Here is a 17,902-nt window from a genome sequence, read left to right on the forward strand (position 1 = left end):
GCTCCTCACACAGAGCCTGATGAGGGAAAGCTCCCAATAAATGGTATGGATGAGCTGAACTCAACATTTCTACAATACTTAAATTGGAGAACAATGTATGGCCAAGAGTTGCTGGATGGAGGAAGCTACATGATAATTGAGGGGGTAATGTGAGTTATATCTTGTTTTTAAAATACTTAAGTAAGACAACTTGCAGAACTTGTCAATGGTTCAGTGAGGTACCATCTTTCCATCAGGACCCAACTATATAGTCAGTTAAAATTAGTTTGCCTTGAAGATTTTAGATTCTTCAATTTGGAGATATTCTATTTAAGTGAACAACCCAGCAACCATTCTTTATTCATTTTCATTAGAGGAATAATGTACCGTTGTTACATCATCACTAGCCTACTGTTTTAAATCAGATAATTGAATAAGTATAACTTGTAACTGGCATGCCTGATGACAGTCAGACATAGGCTCAGATCCTATAGCCACACTGGGAGGGGAGCCCTGTATCTTCTTCGATTTCAAGTTGGAATAACATGTTAGTACTGTTCGATATTACTTATCTTAGCTAGTGTTTGTTTTCATACACCTCTCAGGAAATTTTTAATTAATGGAACTTTTTGAGTTAAAAGAGGTTGATAATTTGAAATTAGCAACCCATGATCAGGGGACACGGAGATGGCTCAGCAGCTAAGAGCATTTGCTACTGTTGTGAAGGACCCAAATTTACTCCCCAGTCCCCAAATCAGGCAGCTCACATCGACCTGTAGCTCCAGCTCCAGGGGACTTAACATTCTTATTGATTCCAAGAGTACACGCACACAGGTAGTATACATACATATATGTAAGCACATACATATACATATAAAATAAAGATAAATAGTTTTAAAAAGAAATACATGCTCAATACAGAAATAGAAAAAGAAGACGTCAAAATCCTAAATTCTGACATAGATTAGGATTTTATTTTCTTCAAATTTACTTCATCAGGACAAAATCTAAACCCTGCTGATGGAAAAAAAATATGCCATTGAAGTTAAAATTTTAATGTATAATTAAAAACTGTTATTTTATTCTAAAAATGTTTAGTTTCTAATTGTTTTAAATTTTTGGCATTTTTGGAGAGAATGAACTCTTGAGTTAACTGGAAAGTCATACACTACCTAACAGACTGTTGTGATCAGTGGTGTGAGGTCTTTTTGTTTTGTGTGTAAGCATTTGGCCCTGCATTTGAAATGACCTAATCTAATATTAAAATTCCTTGCTTTAGACAGAGTGGGTTAGCGTAAGAACAGTTTACTTCCTCTGGATTTACCTTTCAACTCTGACACTTGCTGCTGTTGGCTCTTCCAGTACAATCTCAGTTAGAGATCTCTTACTCTTGTCATTATTGACGGGTTGCAGGGTTCCCATAGGTGGATCACTCTTCAAACTCTGCTTTCCCCTCTGATCAGCAGCCCAGAAGCGATTCTTCTGGAATCTTCCTCTGGCATCACAAACTTCAGCTTTGCAGCCAGGGGTTATCAGCCATGTACTCCTCAACTCTGTCAATGGTGTCACACTTTATTTACCTTACCGCTCTAAAAAGACTCAAGCTGGACATTAACATTTTTTTTTCTTTTGTCATACACATGATCTATTTTCTTACTATCTCTTGATTGTGTTTCTGTTCTATGCTTTCTAGCCTTTCACGGTGCCTCTGCAATTCCTCTTGAGGCAAATATCCTGATGAGGCAATTGCTTATGTTCTCTTTTCTTCTCAGGCCAGTCTTCTCAAAGCTGTCAAAATAATCCCTCTTAACTAGGGATTGGATTATGCTATCCCTTCTTAGAATTCTTGAATGATTCTTCTTCCTCATCGGGATAAACAAAACTCCACAGTGATTGTCCCTGTTGAAAGGATAAGCACATGATCCCTGCCTGCTGTCCATCTCAAAATTCTCATAAACTGTTTCCTGTATTCTAGGAATACCAACAAAACTCTTGCCTCCAAAGACTTCTTTTTCCACCATGTGCTATTTTGTCCCCCTGGAGAACCTACCGCAAACTGTCCATATGTGATGTTTTTATTGATTCTCTCATAAACAACACAAGCTTCACCTTCTCCAAATACAATGTTCTGATTCATTCTACAACCTCTTCAGGGCCACCTTTCATTCACCATGCTAACAATGACATTGCTTTTCCTAACACATCCCTAATTGCCTGAGATTGTCATAGCTGCTTTCATTGGATGTTCCATCTAGAACTTGAGTCTTGAGCATAGTTGTCACGTTAACCACTTTTTAGTGGTACTTAGCATTCCATATTCAGTAGGAGAAAGAGGTTCATTTCATAATGGATGAATAACTGGATAAAGAGTTGGATATTATCCAAAATTTCTTTCTCAACATCCACCCTTAGAGAATGATACCCCGTGAACTAACGATTCAGACAATCACAAGACGCAGTGACTCAAAACACTGTGTGCAGTCCTACTAACCAGAGGTAATAAAGCTACTTCTAAAGTGAAATAAAGGATTTATGTTTTCTACAATATCAGTATTGTCACTATGCAGACAGTCTTATATTAGCAATAGTCCATAGTAGAGATGGACAGAAATAAAACAGAGACTCTGATGTCCAATACAGGTCTTTGATAAACCAAACTTTTGTCATTTTTACTATAAAAACAAACAATCCTTGCAGTGAGGGCTGTTAAATTCTCCCATAGACCTAAGGGATTCAACAACTAAAGCATATTTGATGTTTAATGCTTATGAACATACCAGTGTCCTAAGAAAGGGACTATGACTTTTTAGATACAAGCCCCCAGGCATAGTGACTACTTCCCTGTAAGTTTGTGCATAATTCTTCCTATTATCACCCACTAGGTCTCTCACCATTGCCACTTTCCAGGCCTCCACCATCCACGGAATAGCCATGTTTCTGATTATCTTTTCCCAAATGTATTAGCCTGCATTATTTAAAACCGAATCTCATTTTATTATTTCCTGCTCGTATTTCTAAACTCCTTAAGTCCATTTGTATGATTCCTTTGTCCTCACAGATGTCCACAGTTCCTCCCAATTTAGTATCATCAGCAAATTTAATTAATGTTCTGTTTACCTCTCCTTCTAATGAAACCAGTCCCTTGCCTCATTTCATCATACAAAGTAAAAATGTACTGGCAATAAAACAGTCCAAAGCAATGTTTTCTCACTGTAGGAGGAGAAGCTAAGGATACAGCAAAGAGGCATGCAGTAAAGAGTAGACAGGGCAGCAGAGAGATGCACTGCTTTGTCATTGCCCTGAAGCAAAGGCTCTCTCAGGCTTCCACACATGACCTGAGCTGGTGGTTGTGCACATGATCATATACATGTATGAGTTCTCTGCCTCATAAGTAGTTTTATTACCCTCAATGAGGACTTTTTGCTAAAAATATATTTATGAATATATAAAAAATCTATGTACACTTTAGTTTAAAAGCAGGGTTAAAGATTAATATAAAACTGTCTACTCAACTATAAAAGAAACAAAATTATTTATATAATAAAACACAAGTAGTAATATTTGATCATGTTTAACAATGTAAGGTAAGTACAAAGCTAGATCTATGCAGAGACATTTGGATCACACAGGCTCTTAATTCGATTCAGTGGGTTTTTCTTTTACCTAGCATTTATTGTGACCTATTTTTTTAAGCCCTTAATTTATTGAATCCAGGTTGGCTCTTGTATTTAAGTGAAATTATTTCTAGATAATCAATTTACAAGATAAAGTAGAAAATTTTCTTTACTTGGGTTTAACGTACAAAAGAATATATGATTTGTGTATTTAGTAATCTGATAACTTGAGATGGAACAGAGAAAAAAGCCTTCCTTGTTTAAGGTAATGGTGTTTACGTTGAAAGAATCACATCATTACACTTTAAAGATATGGTCATTTAAACATAGAATATTTATGTAAAGAAAAATGAATGGCGTTTATTAATCTTCCAGTATATATCAGATATGATGCTGGTGCATTGCAAGATATGTGTGAACCTAGCTTACATTGATTATTGCCAAGTACTTAATAGACTCTGTTCTCACCTATACACTAAAAAAATCTTGTAAATATCTTTTAAGTTTCATGCAAAGAGTCAATCTTCAGAATGTGGATACATTCATGTAAACCATAGACTGTACTGGAAAAAAATATTTTCAAGTTTATACTCTAAATAGGACAAACAGATGGTAGACCAATGTCTCTATTGTCTACACAGAAGACAATGGATGTTCACAGTGTTGAAATGAAAGCTGATACACGCTTCATATATAACACAGGGCCAGCAAAGATGTCATCACCAGAGGATAGTGTTAACAAAATAGTGACTGGGAATATTGTTAAGCAGTCACAGTCTCACATTGTTTTTCTAGTGAGAAAAGCCTGATGCATAATGCATTCTTATGAGAGAATGTTTTTAGATGCCAAGACTTTACAGGCATAACTTCAATAGCTTTAATGGGAGTTTCCAGCCAGCACCTGTTATAGTAGAAGGCTCTTACTTTTCACACATAATCCAAGACTGATTTGGAATAAAGTTTTAGAAGAAAACGAACACAGTGAAACCATCTTATAGTATTTCCTTACGTAGAGTATTTATTATTTAATCCCTGGTCTATATGTATGTCCATATTTTCCATTCAAATTCTTTTCTCACCAGTATGGCTTTTTATCCACCTCCTTTTTGTAGGAGGCAGCAGATGAAGTGACTTGTTTTTCTAGGTAAACTGGTTGAGTTTATATATGAGAAAACAGAAAGAAAGTAAACTAATACTAAGCTTCCATTGCTCTTTAGAGAACAGAGTTCTTCAGGTCAGCTGTAAGCTCCTGAAGAGCCAGGAAACTCAAATTGAGCACTGTGTTTATAAACAATGAGAAGAAACTCTGAAATAGGAACATAGATTAATAGAAAAGACATTGACCATAATTTTCTCATGTTTTTACAGACCTAAATATATTGAATTTGTATATTTAACAGATACTACATTTAAAGTCTGAGGATAAATCAACAAATTTTTTTTTCATAGAGAGGTTGGGAAAAGAATTATTTAATCCATAATTTTAAGTCAACTCTCACATACTCCATTACCAACAATTGAAAAAAATAGGAAAACAGTCACACTGTTTCTGCTTAGCAAATATTATTAGAGGCCACACAAAAATATTAGCTCATAAATAGCCTTATTTTCAAAGTCTTTGTTGAGAAGTATATATCTGGCACTTAGAATGAAAACTAGCCACTAGCCTTGGTGGAACACAATCCTGCAGCATTATGGTCCTTCTTGACAGGATTAGGATGAGAGAAATAGTTCACTTGAGAATAATAAAACTTTGGTTCAGTTTTAAGAACAAGATTTTAGAATGAACAGTGGTAGGTTACAGAGTTTTAAAAGCCCTGAAGCCATGAGTGGATAACTAAGCATGTGTCAGTGAAACTTATCTCAAGAGCAGAATAGGTGGTCCTAAAATAGAGGAGTGCATTTGGCTCCTTCTTTCTCTTTCCTGGGTAGATCCTTGACTCTGTGATGTCCTCTTGTGTCCTTAACTGACCTTTAATATTCTGGCAAGCCGACCTCAAGAATAACATGTTGACAGAAGGTACAGACACCATTATTACCTTGAGCACAGCTGTTTTCAAAGGTTCAGTCATTTTTTTTTAAAGAAACATTCTTGTCTTCTTTTACAATATTTTAAGCACCAGAAAGGAAAGTTTGTTGTTTGTTTTGATAAGTCAAAGAGGAAAGAGGGAGTCACAAAGACACTTCTAAAGCATATGATGTCCTCAAGCTTAGACCTCTCCTTCCAAGGAGTTCGGCTAGTAGAGCACTTTGCTCTGAAGTTGGTTGAAGAAAGGTCAGTCCTTTCTTTTGATACTCTGGCCAATGATTTAATAGAAATTCATTTGGTTTCTGGTCCAAGAGCCTTTACTAAGATTTGTTGTAAAAGTGAAAAACAGGTTGAAATTTTCCCTGCCTTCGTGAGTCAGCCGATGTTCAAGGCAGTATGTCTGCATTTAGGTTGAGTTACTGTGAAAGACTAAAGGTCCATAGGAAGAAGAAAGAAACTAGATATAGCCAGTGATCCATATGTAGACAGTTTCACGTGTGGTTAAGGTTCAAGAGCGAGCGTACCACAGTGAGAGTTGTCAACTGTATTTTGTGCTGTCCAAGAGAGAAGAAAGAAAGGCCTTGATTTGAAATTCTATTGATGCCAAGAAAATGAAGCATCTCTTAGTCGCATTTAAACGTATAGAGGCCCTGCATAGGACAACAACTGTTTAGGACTCAGTGTAGAATATTGCACTCAACAAATAGCACTGCATAAGTTGTGCCTGCGGAGTCATAGGTGATCCTTTTACAACTCATTCTGGAACAAAAAAAATTATGATAAAAACAAACTATGATTAAAAATTAATTGCATTTTGTCATCCTGAAAACACCCTTCTCTCCCCAAATTATACATATATTAAGAACACTTTTTTATCTTAGTTTATAAGAAAATAGTGAGGAATTCATGTAAAGAAATATTTGTGAAGTGGAAATCATTCTATTTTGTTATTTTAAAGTCACTATAGCTCACCAGTTTTCTTGCTCTGTTCCTCCTCCAGTTTAGAACCCTCATCTCTTATTGTCTGCTGTCATCTCTCATATCACACCAGGTAACAATACTTACTCGGTTTTTTCTGCCCATTAGTCACAGTTTTCTCACAGAGAAATGATTTCATCTCAAGAGAATAACATTATTTCTTATTGCAGAATTTTACACCTAAGAAATCTTGTCTGAAAGACATGTTTTAAGAAAGAAATATAAACAAGTCCTCCATAATTGATCTAAAGAACTATTGTGGGAGCCTAGTATACAAAATTTAAGTTTTCCAAATTGTGGTCTTCAATTTCTACTTTCAAATATCACCTCAAGAAGCAGCTAGAGGGATTCATTATGGATTTTTAAATATTCTCCAAAGCCTCAGAGTATGTCAGTCCTTCAGGAAATGGGGAAATTATGCTATTTTTTAAAAATTTTTTATATAAAGAAAACATGAAATATAAGTAAAACTTTGTTTCCCATCACTGGAAAATTACATATATAATTAGGCACTCCATAAATCGTGTTAATGAATATAAATATATGTAAAACATAATAGTTTGCATACCCTCTTTAAATGTCTTTGAGAATGCACATATACACATGCATTTCGATAACATTTCAGTATCCACCTATGTGATGAAAAGTCTCTTAGAAACAGGAAATCTGGTTCACATTTCACTAGCATTCTATGAGTTTATACAAATGAACAGTTGGTTTTGAAATGTCCTTTTTCCAAGTACATGCATGTATGTGCTGAGTAGCCAGAGGGGGTATGATTCTTTGCTACATGGTCAACAACTCTATGCACTCAGGAATGAAACTAGAAATCTTTCTCCTAGAACATTAAAAAAAAGCTTTTGTGACTTTAGCAATTAATAAAGCAAACTTCAGTGTTCTTTTATTTGATTCCTAAAATCATGACCATGAACAATATTGCTCATTCATGGAGAGTTAGAGTTTCTAGGTGGGGGAAAACTTTGTCTTTTTTATCTCTGTTCTAGATATGTTGTATTGATATTTTTAAGCACTTTCATAATGAACCTAATGGTTGAATGGTTCATCAATAAGTTAAAATTTTGAATTCCTGATCTGTGTCCCATTAAGAATTTTAATATGATTTGCTGGGTTTACAACATATTGAGTTCTGTTGTATACTGAGGTAGGACTTCCAGTTGCTACGCTCTTGCCTTAGATTCTGGGTACCTGGGATTACAAGTGTGTGCCGTATAACATGTTCCTTTGAAATCTTCTATATGTGCTTGAGAGGTGGCTAATCATTTAAGAGCAATTGCTGCTTTTCTAGTTCTTAATGCTCCCATCAGGCAGCTCACAACCACCTGTAACTCTAGCTTCAGGGGATCTGATACCTTCTTCTGGCCTCTGTAGATGCCCATACAAACACAGTGTACAGTCTGAGAGGCACACATGCATACAGAAGTGAAAATAGAAATTAATATAAAAATCATATTATGCATAAACAAATATTTTAATATATACAGGTATATATATACACATTGCTCTTTGAACAAACCATAATTTATTACTTTAAGATTATTCCATCCTTTATATTTTTTTACTTTTACAAATATTGTGAGTTTTTCTTAAATATGTAAGTTCGATTTTCTGTGCAAGTTTTGACTGCATATATGTCTATGCACCATATATGCGTATCTAGTGTTCCCAGAGGCCAGAAGAAAGTATCAGAAATACCCTGAAACTAGAGGCACAAGCCACATGGGTACTGGGAATCTAACCCAAGTTCTCTGGAAGAGCAGCCAATGCTCTTAACTATCAAGCCACCTCTCCAGTTCTTGTCCCACATATTATGAGCTTTTATTTCTGCAGATCTATATAAAAATATGTGTACCATCGATATGCAGTGAGTTCAAGGCCAATCTGGACAACTTAGTGAGACTCTGTCTCAGAGTAGTCAGTAAAGGAAAATACAAAAATTTTTAAAGCTAATATCATCTGGAGGTATGCTTGCCTATTATTCTCACTGCCCTAGTTTTAAACCCTAGTACTTAAACCTAGTACTTAAAATGAATGAACAAATGAATGAATGAGTGTTTGCATAAAACTCAACACTGTAAGCCTCAGTCTCAGACTATAGTTTGGAAAAATGATCACACACACACACACACACACACATCCCTTATGTATTCTGTATTCTATACCAAATCTTTAATATCTATTCCTATGAAGTAAATGCTTAATCAATATTTGTCAAATTCCATAGAGAACTGGAGTTAGCCAACTCAAGGGTGTCCTTTCCTATATATTTTGGCTTATCGACACTTCCATGCAACCGCAGTTAACATTGTCCCATCTGCCAAAACAGAGGAATGTACCCGAATCTCTCTTTTTTTATTTCCTTGAGCCAAAGTACTTACAAAATAAAAATGTAGATTCTCCTGCAGTCTCAAACAAACACTCCTGCTTCTATCTTCCAAGACTCAAAGGACCAAGCACACCACTAGTGTGGGCAGGAGCTTTGTCTTGGCTGGGAAAGTGTCTAATGGCACTAGAAGTCTCAGAAGTCCAAGAGCACCAGGCTGAAAAGAATCATTATGCCTGTGATGTCAGTGTGCTTGGGTTGATGGTTGGTACACCCAACCAGGTCTGTAGAGATGCCCTTTTGTGGCTAGAATTATCTTTACCGCTCTAGGGCAAAGACTCTAGTATGGCAGAGCTGTCTCTCACCTGAACGCTCAGCAGGGGCAACAGCGAAAAACCCTCCAGGAAGTGGCTAGCCTAAGGCTCTGAGTTACAGGCACCTCCCCAGAGAAGATCAAAAGTCATGCCCCACCAGCACAGAGACACTGAGAAATGGCTGAATGTGTTCTAAATTAAACTGCCCTGGTGGTGAGCAGAGATCTGCCAAAATCTTTCAATTAATCACTTTTACCTTCAGGGCAGAGTTAGGCCTGAGAGTATTTCAATAGGTTTTTATTGGAACAGGGTTATTTCAGATATTAAACTATGTTGCACAAAGTAAAAATAATGTTATTTTTAAGTTGCTACTCTTGTTAAATAAAAGTTGGCAAACTTTCCTAGGGTCTGTATTGTGTCTGTGTGTTTGTGTATGTGTGTGGCTTTTTCTTGTTTCATAAACCTCATTGGTTTGGTTTGGTTTGTTTCTGTTTTTAACAAAAAAAAAAGTGAACAACAGTGAATTAGGTAGTAAATATATGCATACAGTCATCTTCATTAATAATGTGCTATAAATAATAGAAGACAGGTTTTAAGTGTACAACAGGACTAAGTTGTTTTTTTTTTTTTTTTTTTTTTTTTTTTCCCAACATCTTTAGCAGTAAGTTAATTAGAATCACCTGCATTTCCTTGGGTGGACACCAAATGGATTGCAAACAAAAACAGATTAAAATAGCTGCAGGAGCTCACGGCATACAGATGACAAAGATTCACAGAGGACCGCAAGGCACTGAAAACGTGCGCTTTTTCAAACAATTTTTGGACGAAATTTAGCTCTTGTGACTTCTCCATAAGAGCCCCCTCCTAAGTGTTTTGCTGAAAGGCTAGCGTGGCTTTGCTTCTGATCCCTTGATGAGTGAGAGAAATGTTTAAGAAAGATCACTTTACGGAGAGATTCAGGCTGAAATGTGATGACTGTGAGTCAAGCCAAGCCAAAAATTACAGTTCAGAATGAAAGGGGAGGGACGTGGTTTGGGAATCCATTTTCCCACATTCCTGAATCTCAATCATCCCTGCCAATGTTTTAAAAAAGAAGCCCAATGGAAAACAATGAGGTCACTTTGTTTAGATGTTTAAAGGAAAATAGGACTGGAGGGATAGAAAGAATGACAACAAATATATGAATTTTACATCAATATCTATTTCAAGCATGATGGAACCAGAGACTAGACTTTATGTAAGTGACATGACTTCATCACAAAAGGAGCCATTTTTAGGGCTTCCTTCATATCTGTGTTGGTCAGTCTTTTATTGTATGTCTTTAATTTATGAAAGAGTCTGTTGCTAAAATATTTTAAAGGAATAAGTGTGCAAAGAAAGAATACAGATTACTTCTTTCCAGACCTCAGGTTTCCTTAATAACGGTGTCCTAATTAAACTTTGCTTCTCTCTTGACTCTACTGGAACACCCGACTGCCACTAAACCTCAGGTTTCCCTAGTGTAGGTGCCAGCAAACTACCAGATGACAGCAGCAGACCCAAATAGGCCCTTTGTTTCTGCTTCTCCTATTTATTTTAATGCAACTCATTAAGCAAGTCCCAATACCAAAAGAATGATGTATTTATTTTAGACTGATCACAGAAAAACAAACAAACAAACAAAAAAAAACAACAAAAAAAAAGAAACACCTCTACAATGGATCTGGGAAAGATGAAAGCCAATGCAGACAGAGAATGGCATGAGCTGAACTGAACTCAACCTCCAGTGTCAGCATCTTCCAGCTATGTGAAAGTTTCCTTGAAGATAACAATGTCTCCTTAATGATAAGCAGAGCCACTGGCCAATGCTAACGTCCAAGATTGAGATTGGTATGAGAGCAAGAAACATACTAAAACTGATCAAAGACAATTTTTAGGCCACGTTTTCTGTTCTCCAGAAATCATTTCCGTCTGTCAACTTTATTCTGATCACAACATTCTTCCTGATATTTCATGGTCAAACTCGGGATCTTTCTGAAATATTTTACCTTGAGAAATGTATTGGAATGGCTTCCTGATTGGTATAATTCTGTAAATTATAGTCATGAATACTATCCTACAACCTCAAATACTTTGCTGAGTTAGACAGATATATACAAGTAAGCATATAAAATATGAGTAGCCACACGTGGGATATCATCCTTGGGCTATCATTTCATTTCACCCAGATATTAAATATGGCTTACAAATGTCTTCAATCTACACCACATTGGCCAGATTGGAACATTTTCCATCATCTTTTCTTCTGATTCACCTACCATTTAGTAATTCCTAAGTTAAAAGGTATGATTTTAAAGGGAGTTGGCCCAGTAGTCAAAGTTGGAATATGAGCTGCATTATTGAGGTTATAGGCAAAAGCAATCACGATCCATTATGTAGCGCAGGAAATAGATGTCAAGACTGGAGCTTGTGTGCACTGCCATCTACATTGCTGGAGTTCAGCAGTGTGAGTAAGTACCATTCATTATGAGGAATTGGTGAGATACTTGGCAAGAACCAAGGACAAACATAGGAGACACTGTGTCACAGTAGATGACAGTACCTTCCCACATGTGAAAGAGTATGGCTTCTATTTTTCACAGAAAGTTACAAGGTTCCGTGAGTTTCTCTTCTACTTATAAAATTCCCATACATACATAAAGAATGTAAAAACTAGGAGTGTGTTGCAATAGAAGATTTTCCAAAATTTTTTGAATTCTTCTATCTCTATACAAAATATCTGATAATATTTAAAACCAGATAGGTAACCATGCTTCCTCTCACCTGAGGACGCCTTAATGTTCAGATACCATAGAGACATGTTAAGACTTAAGTGGCCCAGGGCAGCATTGGTAACACACCCAAAATGTAACATGCTTACCTCTATGGATTTCTTTCTTTCTCTTTCTTTCTTTCTTTCTTTCTTTCTTTCTTTCTTTCTTTTGTTTTTCCTTTTAAATATTTTAACTCTGACACAATGTTAGCTAGCACCTGTCTTCTCAGCTGCCATGATAGGATAGTGTTCACCCAGAGTCAGCAGTGTGCATCACAGCAAATATGATTAATATTAATAAAGAAATATTTTGGGATGAATACTAAATAGTAGGTTTTTATTTTCTAGCACAGGGTTGAAGGAACAGTGGTGTAAGGGTAGTGCTCCTTCTCACTCAAGTGACTAATAAAAGCTTGGGAAGGTGGTCCTTCTTCTTCCAAAACCTCTGTGTTTGACACAAGCCTCTTTTTTAGGCCCATAAAATCTTTCCTTAGTTATATGTACTTTACATTTTAAGAAATGTATCTGAAATCTGGAACTCAGCCCCCCTATGAAACTACTGTGAACATCCATTGTCTTCTGTGTAGACAATAGAGATATTGGTCTACCATCTGTTTGTCCTATTTAGAGTATAAACTTGAAAATATTTTTTCTTTATCAGTCCCACAGGCTCTGTACCATTTAAAAAGCAGTTTCTTAGTGATCCGATTCCAATTTAATATTCTTTTAATATTTATTTATTTTAAGTGGATATATGTTATTTACAGGAACTGTTTCTATCAAACAAGAATGCCAAATATAGATATAATAAAATAGGACTAATTATTATAAAAACAAAAGAAAATTTAAAATGAAGTGCTAATGAAAAAATGAGAGAGAAAATTCTCAATATTAAGTGGAAACTATCAAAATTATCAAATTATAATGACAATAACATTTCTATAAACACAATAAAAATCAGGAATACCAAGAAATGTAGAAAAGAATTCAAATACTCATAATTTAATTCACTATCATTTACAAACTATACACTAGTAAAAACATTCATATCAACATGTCAAAATTTGAATGAAAAATTTTCAACATCAATGATCTCATCTATGCTATCATCTTATTCAAGTTGACACCTGCCTCAAAAAAGTCTGTTTTTCTTTTCTCAAAAATTCTAATAAGATGAAAAAGATATGGTTGAAGAAAAGCTCAGGAAGGAAGGAAGGAAGGAAGGAAGGAAGGAAGGAAGGAAGGAAGGAAGGAAGGAAGGAAGGAAGGAAAAAAGGAAGAAAGAAGAGAAGGAGGGAGGGAGAGGGAGAGGGAGAGGGAGAGGGAGAGAGAGAGAGAGAGAGAGAGAGAGAGAGAGAGAGAGAGAGAGAGAGAGAACTAGTGCTGGCAACAGAAAAGGTACCATCAATATACCACAAATAGATTTCAAAAAAACAGAAACATGAGCAGAAGAAACACTATTCACAGACAACATTAATAGGCACCATTTATTCCAAGTAAATCTCACAGAATATCCTAATTTTGAGTCAACATATATAATAAGCAGAAATTGGCAAAAGGTCACTAGATAAAGGAACTCAGTGAATTATAGCATCTAATCCGTCAGAGAACAGTGGTCCTCATGTTCATCTCATGCTGTGAAGAAGCCTCTGCAGAGGGTGGTGAAGGACCAAGTACCCTTGTGTTCTACAACAGAAGTTTTGCCTTAGAGCAATGTAACATGCTCTCTATACAGTTAAGTCCTTTGTTGTGTAGCTGGGAGAAGTATATTCACCACCCACTGGCCTTACAGAAAGCTACCACCCAGTTTTGAGGAAACAAAACATATCTGTCCAGATATAGATTATTCCTCACATAAAATGTTTGAGATGAAACTTATTTTTGATTTCTGACTATTTGGAGGCTTTAGAAAATTTGCCTGTAGGTGATAGACATCATGACAAAGGGACCCACGTCTGCACTTGGAACACAGTTATATCTTGTATATAGCTATACTGGTGGTCTGAGGGTAGGTGCATATGTAGTATGGAACTTCACCTATGGATTCACTTGAAATCAAAGTTGAATTTCAGGCATTGGTGCACTTCAGATTGCAGATTTTCAGATGATGTAGAACCTGTACAACAGCACTCATGTCCACTGTTTAGATAATTCTGTCTGTTAATCCCAGGAGTAACCAGATGCTTGAATATCAACCACCATAAAGAAACACTATGTACAGAGAAAGGGGAGCTAAGGACATTGTTCAGTCACAGAGTGCTTGTCTACCATGCACAACAGTTTGATCTGGGTTTCATCCTTAGAGCAATAAGGACGCAGTGGAGAGAGACAGTAGATAAGCAGGTATTAAGCAACAGAACAAAATGACGTTAGTTTGAAGAGGCCCAGGTGTAGAGCGTTTCTTAGAGAGATTTTGATGCTACAGTTTAATGATAATTTAAAATAAATCTCTCAGAGAGGAAAAAGGCAATTTCTCCAAAATTGTCCACTTGGTCTCAGAGAAAGTAAAAGCCTCATGAAGCAGACACAAATATTCATGTCATCAGTTATGAAGCAAAAGAAAACAGCCATTGTGATGATGTAGTTTTTACAAATTATCATTTAGAAACGTTTATGAATCAAAAGGCATTCTTAAACGTGAAGCCAAGAGAGAATAACAACGGATCTGAATGCTGCTTGCTCTGTCCTCGCTGTACTGTTGAACTTGCCACACATGGCTGTCACTTAAGACAATGCGAAATTCAGCCCCTCCTTCTCAGGACCTTGGCAGCACTGTGGCTGAACCAAGTCTACCCAGGCTTAGGCTTCTTCAGTAGAAAAATGAGGGAACAACTTTTTTAAATCCCCTCCAGCAACACCCGGTGACTTCCACCAATGGGTAAGCGTTGTTCTGAAACATAAAATGTCAGCTGTTGAGTAAGCAGAGGATACTTCAGAGAATGTGGTTCTCTTCTGAGAAATCTTTGTAATCCCCTTCATTCCAGTCTGATTTGTTTTAAACAAAAGTGCAACGACTTGGTCTCCTCATGTTCCCAATGTATTCCTAGCACAGCAAACAAAACCCTCTGGCAGTATCCGCTCATGGTATTTACTGAAAAGAGCTCACTCTCAGAGTAATTTGTCTCAACCTTCACCAAAGCACAGTGTGGGTACCTTGAAGACACCACTCATTTAAACCTCATACCAAGTCTAACTTTATTTCCAAAATGAGTAGTTCCCAATCCAGCAAGGATAATGTGGTCGTGAAAAGGATGTCCAAAGCCTCCAATTTACATTGGTTTGGTTTGGCAAAACTTTCAAAGAGTAAAAAGGGACTGACATGTGAATAATTCCAATTCAGATAATACTCTCGGGATTCCAAGGTTGCCACTCTTCGAGCCATTTGGGGGAGAGCTCATCAAGTCTGTACCTAGATAATTTATAATTACTGAACTTCACTGATAGGCTCCAGATTATTTTTTTTAATGCAGTGCTCTGCTTTCTAGTATGCACTTTGTCATCTTCTCTCTACTTAACAAAACTTGAAGTGTATGATAGCAGGGGGCAGAACCCACCCAAAGGAGGAGCCACTAAGGTCGGAGATTGTTATTATTTACAAGATAGATGATATTCATATCTCTGAATCTCAAGGGCTTAGAAGCTGTGTCATTACATTTGTGCTACATCTAATATGTTTTCCTTTACTCCCCCTCACTTGCTGGTTTCTAGCTGAAGCCACAATCAGTTTCTCAGCTATGACTCAGTCACCCAACCGCAGAAGTGGCACAGGTCTGAGTTACCCTCTCCGTCTCTATCACCAACACACCCTGCTTTTGTCCCAAGAGAAAATGGGTCATTCATTTAGAATAAGACTGCGTTCTTGAAACACTACAGTGCGTTTCAATTGTTCCTATGTAATATGTATCCAGTCTACGCTACTCTTGCAAATGTTTTCGGTTACTGAACTTTAAGAAAACATTTTTAAAAATTATAAATAAAAAATTATTTCTGCAGAAATTTCCAAAAAACCAAGGCTGCAGCTACAACATAAAAAAGGCTGGGACTGAGGAGTTTCAGTGGTAGAAGTTCACTCTGCAGCCCAAGACAAAATACACTTCAAACACATCTAAGATAGAATTCTATGAGCTTAGACAATACGTAAAAAAATGTAATTCATTTTATGTTGTATTTTAAAGATATGCACATCAAAAATGAGGCTTAAGGAAAGTCCTGATTCATATCAAATTGCATTGGAATTTGTTTTCACTTATCCTTTACATCACCTAATTAGCAAAACAAATAAATACCCAATCAATGTATTTATCTCTACTAGATATGAACTGACTTTTCATTTTCCATAATTCTCTCAACTAATATTACTATGATTTTTTTAATGTGCATTGAAACCTCTCATTTGGAGAACATAGATCCACATAGTTTATTGATGTTTCTCTTTTCTAAAAATACTTTTCCTCTTAATTTCTTTAAAGCCATGTATAACCTATAGAAAAGTTAGGACAATCTTCATTCGGTCAAATTTTATATTGATAGACAGGTGAAATTATTCTAAAATCTTAGTTCTGTATGATATTTGGCTACATCTAAATTCCAACCCTTTCTAAATATCCCCCCCCCAAAATTGCTACCCTGAACTTTGTTCTATAGACAGTATAGGACCACCAATAATGACTTCAGAGAATTCAAAACTAGAATCTGCAGTTGTTTATATGTTCAGAAAATAAAAACATTTTTGAAATGAATATACTATAATGTACAAATTTCATTGTTTTAAAAAATTTAATGCTTTAAAAAAAAACATACCAAATTATTTAAAGATTTTCAGATTAAGACAAAATGCCAAGCACTGTCTAATGAAACAACAGGAACATTTAGTTAAATTTGGTCAATAAATCATTCTAAATCAACCTTTTAACATTCTGAGCTTAAAAGCATAATCACAAGGACAACTGGATCCTGTAGTAAAAGCAGAAATCAAGTATTAGAAAGGTTTGAATTGTGATGATTGTCACATTTAAGATGTCAAATGTGAACTGTATTTTGTAAACACAACCCCTTACATCCCTTTACATCAACAAAGGTAGTTTAGACATTGAAAAAAAATCTTTGATATTTATAAAAATATACCCAAGAAGGGAAAGTGTCTCAGTGATGTAATGTCCATTAGCTCTCTCTGGAACTCACAACAACTAGTACATCTGCTAATAGCATTTCTACATTATTGCTATTGTTGCTAGTTATTCTAGTTTATTGCAAAGCAGAGTTCAGACTACAGGCAATGTTAGCTCTGCAGTACTTCACCAATTCCAGTGGTATAAATTAAGTCACTCTCCTATAAGCTACTGAAGAAATGTATTATACAACACAAGAGTCCTAATTTAAAATATATAAAGTATAAATGTAGAAATGACAAAGCAGAGAAAAAACTCATTCCATGTCATTAAAGATCCTTGTAATGTCTTTGTTACAAAATAGCATTAATTTCCTTCAGTTTATTTAACATTTATTATCATAAACCACAATGATTAACAATGATTTAACACCACCTCTCTGGAGAAGATGCTGGAATAATGGCCCATGTTCTTGGCCAGAATTTCATGCAAGCATTTCTGAAAGCCTAGAGATAGGAGAGCACATGTACTCCTAATACAAAAATTATAACATCAACCTTTATTGGAGAGAATAATAGTATATTAATAAGTGTTTCTTTATATTTTCTCATTTCTTAATAATCCTGGGGACTTAGTCATGAAAATAATTAGACATGATAAGCAAATGTGTCAAAAGCCAAATGAGTGATTATCCAAGTTCCTGGCCAAGTTAAGTTACTTTGATGACCAGTTCTAAACTATCTGAAAA

General features: G+C 35.9%; 1 protein-coding gene across 1 annotated transcript in view; it reads left to right on the top strand.

Annotated features, from left to right (window-relative positions):
* The window catches only part of Arhgap15 (Rho GTPase activating protein 15), a 585,234-nt gene that overhangs the window by 378,333 nt on the left and 188,999 nt on the right, over positions 1-17,902 (top strand). The window lies entirely within an intron of this gene.

This window comes from Arvicanthis niloticus, chromosome 2, assembly GCF_011762505.2.
Source record: "Arvicanthis niloticus isolate mArvNil1 chromosome 2, mArvNil1.pat.X, whole genome shotgun sequence".
Lineage (NCBI taxonomy): Eukaryota > Metazoa > Chordata > Mammalia > Rodentia > Muridae > Arvicanthis > Arvicanthis niloticus.